This window comes from Macaca nemestrina, chromosome 9 (genome assembly GCF_043159975.1).
Source record: "Macaca nemestrina isolate mMacNem1 chromosome 9, mMacNem.hap1, whole genome shotgun sequence".
Classification (NCBI taxonomy): Eukaryota; Metazoa; Chordata; class Mammalia; order Primates; family Cercopithecidae; genus Macaca; species Macaca nemestrina.
Genome location: NC_092133.1, coordinates 6,929,178 through 6,938,208, shown reverse-complemented (window position 1 = coordinate 6,938,208; position 9,031 = coordinate 6,929,178). Strand labels below are relative to the sequence as shown.

Here is a 9,031-nt window from a genome sequence, read left to right as displayed (position 1 = left end):
AAAAAAAAACTCTCAGCAAACTAGGAATAGCAGAGAACTTCTTCAATTTGATAAAGTACATCTACAAAAATCTACAGCTAATATACCTAATAGTGAGAAACTGAACACTTTCCCCCTAAAACCAGGAATAGCTTAATATATAGATGGTTACATATAGCAACGTTTATAAATGTGTACATATATGTGTACATATTTATATACATATAAATATGCACATATAAATGTATATATGTACATGTATAAATGTGTACATACATGTGTACATATTTATAAATATTTCTATATGTAACCATGAGTATATATACATCTGCCGCTCTGTCAGCTAAGAGGGTATAAGAGATGACACACCAGTAGCAAGAAGCACAACTAACATTCAAATTTTGGTTTCTAATACCATTCTCCAGTGAAATAAAACAGGGCTCCTTAAGACATGGTTAATTTTAGGGCTGGGTCAAGAAATACACAAGATGAGCCTGGAGGAACCTGTAGTGCAAAAAAGTACTAAAAACAAACAAACAAACAAACAAAAAAATATGAAGAAAGCAGGTGTGTCAAAGAGACACAGGAACCAACTGAAAGAGCACCCAGTGGCCAGTACTGCAAAAATGTGAACAAAATAGAGTAGCATTGGATTATAACTCGAAGTATAAAATGAATATGTAGCGTTCATATCAATGTAAAAAGAAATGACTGAATATGTAAATAGGAAAGAACAGACAAAGCTTCCATTCAAAAGAATTCTAAATAACTTATGTGGATGCTCTGCCCTTAAGGGGAGAGGCATAACTCCTCACTCCTTAAGTGTGGGCTGCATATGGTGACTTTCTGCCAAAGAGCACAGTAGGGAAAGGGAGGGAAGTGGAAAAACCTGACAAACATGACCTCAGCCAGGTGATCGAGATCAATATCAACAGTGACAAGTCATGTTGATAGTATGTACACTTGATATGAGAATCTTATAATCTTAATAATGAGGGGAACTAAGTTCCTGTACCATCCTTGCAATGATTCTGTAAATCTGAACTATTCTTTAAAAACTTTAGTTTAAAAAAAATCAAAGGGGCAGGAAAACCCAAGGTCAAAGTTCAAAGAACTCACACAACTCTGAAATCCAGCCAACTCATTTGCAAAAAAATTTAAAAAGTGTTATCAAGTTAATTGAGAGTGACAAAGAGTTTTAGCATCACGCCCACCATAATGCTTATGCTGAACTTGATTCTGAGCTAGATAGGCTTAAGCATATCAAATTATAGGCAAGGTGCTGATACATACCATGCTAGTCAAGAATCAGGTGGAGTGGCGATATCTTAATAAATGAGGAGCTTGTTTTTTAAAATGCTAGATCGGAACATGAAAGCCCAGATATGTATGCTGGCCAAATCCCAACAGTGATGGGAAAATAGAATCCCAAACATTTCGCTGCTAATTTGTGGCATTCTTTTAACTAAATTGAGCAGTTTGAGGAACACCAGGGAAGAAAGATAAATAATAAAAATGGACCTAAGGAGATTAGAAACTGAGCCAGGCACTAATTAGTCCCCTCACCCCTAACACTTGACATTGCCTCATCGCCCCTTCCCACAGAGTTACACCACAGCACCCGCCTCCCTGACAGCCACTCTCTGCTCCAGAGAGAAGAGTCGCGCCAAGGCCTAAGAGCTCCACCACTCAGGGAACATTCCAGCACATGGCAGGGCTCTGCCAGCATGTGGTGCCAACCACAGGCCAGTTCAACTCGTCTTTCTTGGACACCATTGCTTGCTCAAGGGGGTCTTGAGAACAGCCCTCTTGCTAGGAGAGTGTTCACGTGAGGAGGGAAGTTTCTTTTTCACTCCAGAAACATTAATTAAGCATCTATGATGTGCCAGGCACTAGTCTGACCCTGGTGCTATCAAGAAAAAGGGCATCTACTTTAAGAAAACCATCCAGTGGAGGAGGCCATCGTGTCAACACACTGTACAAGAGAGGTGCTTCCAAGAGCAGAAGGCCTTGAGCTCTGCATGGGGAGCAGGGATGGTTCCATCAAGCCAAGAACATCTCAGATCCATGCACACATGGATGTATAATCCACATCTAAAGCCCAATGAAGGATAATGAAAAATAGGAAGCAATGGTACAGGGTGGAAGTAACTGGGTCCAGACACTAAGAGAAAAAGGAAGGAAAAGGAGAAACGAGTGATCCTGTGAGCTGGAAGGTGAGTGAGAAGGTTTCTCTTGACCTGTGACGGGCACCTGGGATGTAAGTAATCATGGATAAAAGGCACAGATGGTATTCCATGTGGGCAACATGGGGAGCAGGGCCTGAATTAGCACTGCCTGTGGGCATGAGGGAGGGGACGAAGAGGACAGAAGATCAGTGCAGGCTTGAGCGTCATGGAGAGCACCGTCCAGCTCAGAGGGGTCTCAGGAGAGCTGGGAGAGGCCAGGGCTGGGACTCAAGTCTGCACTGGCATCCACCCCAGACAGACTCAGGACCCTCACCAGGTGCCCAGGTGGGCTCGGCCCCTGAACAGCCTCTCAGTACTGCGTGGGAAGCCAGGATAGGCCCAAACTTTCAGGTCACTCCAAGGAAAGCAAGGACGACCCTCTCCCAGCCACAGAGGCCAACTTTGCAAAAGCTCCTAACCAAAGGTCAGAACAAAATAATGACAGGTGAGATCCTCACTTTAGAGGTGACTTTTCACAGAGTCATAGCATCCCTTTGAGAGAGGGGGCTTCAAAGTCATCGGATTGGTCACCTAGTCTTGCAGAAGGTGGAAATGTTAATGACAAAGGCATGCAGTGTGACAAACAGAAAGAGAAGGAAATGGCCCGTCTCCGCTCCAGCCCTACTCTCTGGCACGTCACCTATGAGGTGACAGGTATTTTAGGGGTGCTGGAATATAATAGGGGATAAAACAGACAAAAATTCCTGCCCTCTCAGAGCTTATATTTTAGTGACATCTATAAACTGCAGATACCGCTAGTGCCTCCTTTATAGAATTTTCATAAAGTTAAAGTCAGTCATGCACCGCCACAATGATTGCTTGATGGTGAAAGAAAAATTATCCCCAAGGCTGGCGTATAACCTCTGTAACAGGGACCCAACAAACGGGGGAGCTGGAGATTGGATCCCACTGCCGCAGCGCCTTGTGCCTGTGACCCCACCGGGTGCACTCCTACCCCACCAGCCGCGACCTTCCCGGATTCCTCTCCAAATGTATTCCCAGGCATTCTAGGAACCCCGCAATCCCGTTCTCAGCCAGCTTGCATCAAAAACAAACCATTCTTTTTTTTTTTTTTTTTTTTTTTTTTGAGACTGTATCTCCCTCTGTTGCCCAGGCTGGAGTGCAATGGCACAGTCGGCTCACCGCGACATTTGCCTCCCAGGTTCAAGCGTTTCACCTGCCTCAGCCTCCTGAGTAGCTGGGACTACGGGCGTGTGCCACCACGTCCAGCTAATTTTTGTATTTTTAGTAGAGATGGGGTTTCACTGTGTTAGCTAGGATGTCTCGACCTCCTGACCTTGTGATCCGCCCGCCTCGGCCTCCCAAAGTGCTGGGATTGCAGGCGTGAGCCACCAAGCCCGGCCGAAAACATTCTTTAGCAACCAGAAAGAAAAATATTTGGTGTTTTGCCCACAACTTGTCATTTTTCTTAGTAGCCTTCCTTTATAGACACTTCCATTTACACCCTGTAGGTTTTAAACAAAGATAATTAAATGGCTCTTTCAAGGCAAAGACCAACTGGTGTGATAGAAAATTACAGTTAGGCACAAGCTTCTAATTGAAATATGCAACTTACCAGACCAAGTACCTTTTGCCAATGGCAATAGCTGCTGAGTCCATTTTTGCCACCAAATACGGGAACTAAATAGCTGAAGGACCTTGAGCAAGCCCAAAAGGGGATCTCATCCAAACACACTTGCAGGACTTTCTTTGCGTCCTCACTTTCAAGCATTGGGTGCCTCAAAGCAATGCAGCTTCAAAGTCTTAAGCTTCTTGTCTGGGCAAATCGCCAACCCAAAGGACCAGCAAGGAGTTTGTTTGTGAAGGTGAGCTCAGCTCCTGCTGGCGGTCACAGGATTCTTCAGCTACGCCTTCCTGCTTTGTTCTGGAGAGAATGCCAGGCCTGGGACCGACAGTTCCAAGAGAAGGGCTCCTGGGAGTTGAAGCCCAGCCAAAAGAAGCCAAGTGTGCAGGTAAGCGTGACGAGGACAAGCACAAGGCCACTGCACCCATGCTCCGTCCCTTGTCTTGTTCCTTGTTTGCTAAATTCTCCAGCTCATCTGGGACTCACAACACAGCCTTCCCCACTGATCGCCCTCTGCTGTATTTTCCCAAATGCTCACACCTGTTCCTGCTAGCAATGGTGAACTTCACCTGAGCCCTGTGTTCCAGAAAAGAAATCCTGCCCCCATTGATGCTTTTGCGTTAGGGGAGGTGGCTCACTGCAAAGAACCACCCTTCCCCATAAGATTTAAATAAGACTCTTAGGCAACCCCTTGTTTATCTGTGACAAAGCCAGACACAGACCCTCACAGACACAGAGAATCCTGATTCTCTGTGTGATAAATGATCAGCTGGACTCTTCCTCCCCACTGACCCATCTGGACAAAAATGCCCACGGACTTGACTTGACCAAATGTTCCTCAGGCTTCTCTCCCCAGGCCCCTACACTTTGGTTTACCCTTGAGCGTTGGAGCAATAAACAACCCTTTCTTAAAGGCCCCTCATGAGAATCAGCTGACCTCATGGAAAAATATTCCTTGACCCACTGTCAGTCATCGAGGTGCTGGATCCACTGTCATACATTTGTCCTGCTCTTGCACACCCAGTTCTTTCTAGCCTTGTTTACTCCTCCCTGTAAAAGAAAACCATTTTTCTGCTTGACCTTAGACAGCTTGCAGAGCTCATGGTTGGAGTATCCTCTTTGTTACAATAACCCCCACCACTCCATTGCCGTATCCCCTCCTCCTATTACACTTGATCTTAGCCAAAAGGCTGAGAAGCGATCCCCTCCTCCTATTACAATAGCCCCCTCCCCCTGTTGTGATAGCCCCCCTCCCTCTCTTGCAATAGTCCTTTTCTTAGTCCATTCAGACTGCTATAACAAAAGACGGTAAACTGAGTGGCTTATAAGAGAAATGCATTTCTCACAGTTTCAGAGGCTGGAAAGTCCTATATCAAGGTACCAGCAAATCTGCTTTCTGGTGAGAGCCTATTTCCTGGTTCAGAACTACTAGTGCCTTCTCACTGAGCCCTCATTTGGCAGAAGAGACGAAGGAGCTCTCTGTGGCCTATTTCATAAGGATGCTAATCCCATTCATGAGGGCTTTGCCCCCATGACTTAATCACTTCCCAAAGACTCCGCTTACTGATACCATCACCTTGGAGGTAAGGATTTCAACATAGGAATCTGGTAGGAGACAGAAGTGTTCAGACTATAGCAGTCCCCTTCTTCTTAGTCCAATCATCCTAAAGAAGGTCTCATTACAGTCAGATCTCTTCCTACCTAAATCCAGATTCATTTCTACCTGCCATGCCGATTCCCATCTCCCACATGCCCTTTCCATCAGCCTCCCTTGTCCTTGATGACCTGGAAAGATCTGATGTACCTTCCATGACTCAACTCACCTCCTCCTTAGAGCCTTCCCTGACTATCCCTCCTCCCCAACTCAGCCCAATGGAGAGTGGATGGTTAATACCCAGCTTGGGAGTCTGGCCGACCATGGTACCAACTCTTGCATTTTTGTAAGGGCACACAGCATCAAGCAGGTCTTTTCACCCCTCAGAGCTGAGCTTTCTCCTTTAAAAATGCTGTTAAAGATGCTTTCCTACTAGGAGGAGTAAATGGCCATGAAACACAAAGCCAGCAGACACTTTGGGGCTTCCCTGTGCCTCCTGACTAGTGGTTTCCACATGGTCAGAGCCTGAAAAGACAATAATGATAGTCTATTTTATCGATTTGTTATGCACTTGCCTGAGTTAAGGCTGCATAAACTCATTAAAATATCCATTTTAGGCTGGGCACGATGGCTCACACCTGTAATCCCAGTACTTTGGAAGGTCGAGGTGGGTGGATCACCTGAGGTCAGGAGTTCAAGACTAGTCTAACCAACATGGTAAAACCCCGTCTCTATTAAAAATGTAAAAATTAGCTGGACATGGTGACGGGTGCCTGTAATCCCAGCTACTCAGGACGCTGAGGCATGGGAATCGCTTGAACCCGCGAGGCGGAGGTTACAGTGAGCTGAGATGGTGCAACTGCATTCCAGCCTGGGCAACAGAGCAAGACTCTGTCTCATAAAATAAAATACCCATTTTAAAAACTATTTTTGGTTGGTGCCGTAACTCATTGTGGTAGCACTATTCACTGCTCTTTCATAAATGCACTATGAATATGTACAAAGTCTTTCCCAGCATGAGATCTGTGGGGAGGAAACGTTCTGGAAGATGTTCCAAGATGGACAAAAGTGAACCCTCATCTTATGCTGAAGCCAGAGAAATTGAGGGGCTTGCCAAGTTCACATTACAATAACCAGGGTCACAGATATGCCTCTAAGGTAAGTTTTACTTGGCTAGCACATGTCCTGTTTTTGCTTGTTTTCTTATAAAATATGGTTTTTCAAATTTTATTTGTATCCATTTAAGGGGTAGTAGTAAAGTCTGAGCTTTTAGTGTAACCATCACCCAAACATTGTGCTTCATACCCGTTAAGTAATTTCTCATCTCTCACCACCCCCACCCTTCTGAGTCTCCAGTGTCTATTACTCCACAGTCTATGTCCATGTGTACCTATCACTTAGTTCCCACTTATAAGTGAGAATTTAATTTTCTGTTTCTGAGTTGTTTCACTTAATGGCCTCCAGTTCTATCCATGTTGCTGCAAAATACATGATTTTATTATTATTATGGCTGAATAGTATTCCATTGTGTACCATACTTTATCTAATTATCCACTGATGTACACTTAGGCTGATTTCTTATCCTTACTATTGTGGATAGTGCTGCAATAAACACATGAATACAGGTATCTATTTGATACAACAATTTCTTTTCCTTTGGGTAGATACCCACTAGTGAGATTGCTGGATCAAATGGTAGTTCTATTTTTAGTTCTTTGAGAAACCTCCATACTATTTTCCATAGAGGTTGTGCTAATTTACATTCCCACCAACATCTCTGCATCCTCCCCAACATCTGAAATTTTTTTACTTTTGAATAATAACCACTCTGATTATTATAAGATGGTATCTCATTGTGGTTTTAATTTGCATTTATCTGATGATTAGCGATGTTAAGCATTTTTTCATATATTTGTTGGTCATTTGTGTATCTTCTTTTGAAAAATGTCTATTCGTGTCCTTTGCCCGCTTTTTAATTAGGTTTATTTGTTTTGTTGTGCTTGTTGAGTTGCTTGAGCTCCCTGTAAATTCTGGATATTAGTCCCCTGTCAGTTTCATAGTTTACCAATATTTTCTCCCATTCTGCAGGTTGTCTGTTCACTTGATTATTTCTTTTGTTGTACAGAAGCTTTCTAGTTTAATTAGGTCTGATTTGTCTATTTTTGGTTTTGTTGCTTGTGTTTTTGAGGTCTTAATCATTAATTATTTGCCTAGACCAATGTCCAGCAGAGTTTTCCCTAGGTTTCCTTCTAGTATTTTTACAGTTTCGGGTCTTACATTTAAGTCTTTAATCCATCTTCCATTGATTTTTGTATACCTTGAGAGAAAGGGGTCCAGTTTTATTCTTCTGAATATGGCTATCCAATTTTCCTAGCATCATATATTAAAAAGGGTGTCCTTTCCATAGTGTGTTTTTGTCACCTTTGTCAAAGATCGGTTGGCTGAAGATCCATGGCTTTGTTTCTATTTGTTTATTTTGTTATTCACTCTGTCCCATTGGCCCATGTGTCTATTTTAATGCCAGTACGTGCTGTTTGGGTTACTATGGCCTTGTAGTATAATTTAAGTTAGGTAATGTGATGTCTTCAGTTTTGTCTCTTTTGCATGGCATTGCTTTAGCTGTTTATGTTTTCTTATAAATCTGAATTTGAGTAATCTCAATTCTGGTGGGCTAATCATTCAAATGTATGTCCTCTATTGTTCCACAGGCCCAACATCCACTGACTTACCCCTACCAGATTCCCGTGGCTGGCGCCTGCAGGTATCCTGTGGACATTTTATCTTATGACTTGAAACCAGGTCTCCTGCCTCCTCAATCAGTGGCTTTGCTGTGAGACATGATGTCCCTGGCTGGCTGGGAACACTTTTACCTGTTACTCAGAGGAGCTCTGCACCAAGTCTGCAATGCAAGCCAAGAGAATCTGTCAGGTGCTCAAGAAACTCATTCAAAAGTCCAAGATACAAAAATTCATTTAACTTTAAAAGCATGATTTTCCTTTCTGACATAGCCTTTCTACTTCTAGAAACATGTCTTAAGGAAATATGGTCCCAAAAAATGTATAATGATGTTCATCACAATGAATTGAATACCCCAAAAAATGGAAACCATTTAAATGTCTAGCAATGTGGCACTTAGTACATAATTTATAGCCAATCAGAAACTATATTTCCATTAAAAATCTTATCTATGCTATAATCAGATACATGTTTAAAAACATATTAATAGCACATATTTAAGTGGGAAAAAATTTGCAGTGGATCCAGTTTGCTTAAATTCCTGATTCCCCTACCTCAGGGGCCTTGGCTCCTTACTCAATGGGAGTCCCAGCTGCTGCCACCATGGACCTAGTTTCCTGCTGCCTCAGCCTCCCCAGACAAAGGCTGGGCTCAGGCTCAGACCCCATTGTTCCATCAATAAACCCATATAGGCCATGGTACTGCCCACCACTCCCAGGCCCAGATGAAGCCCTAGGCCACAGGGTGGGAGCTGGTTTTACCAATGGCTCCCTGTAGAGGGTGGCAACAAAGTACAGAAATGCCAGGAAGCTGATATCCCATACGGCAAAATTTGACCAATAAGAGGCAAGAGATCAGAAAGAGCCTTGGATAAGAATCCCTCCCTCCCAGTCCCTAACCAACTGTCAA

At 43.4% G+C, this 9,031-nt stretch overlaps 1 long non-coding RNA gene across 1 annotated transcript; it reads right to left on the bottom strand.

Moving 5' to 3' along the window:
• Positions 1–3,791: 3,791 nt before the first annotated feature.
• Positions 3,792–8,281, bottom strand: LOC139356036 (uncharacterized). Its single transcript, XR_011607407.1, has 3 exons — positions 8,116–8,281; positions 4,730–4,842; positions 3,792–4,140 (listed from the first exon to the last, which is right to left on the bottom strand). It is a non-coding gene; the product is annotated as an uncharacterized lncRNA (long non-coding RNA).
• Between the last annotated feature and the right edge of the window lie 750 nt (positions 8,282–9,031).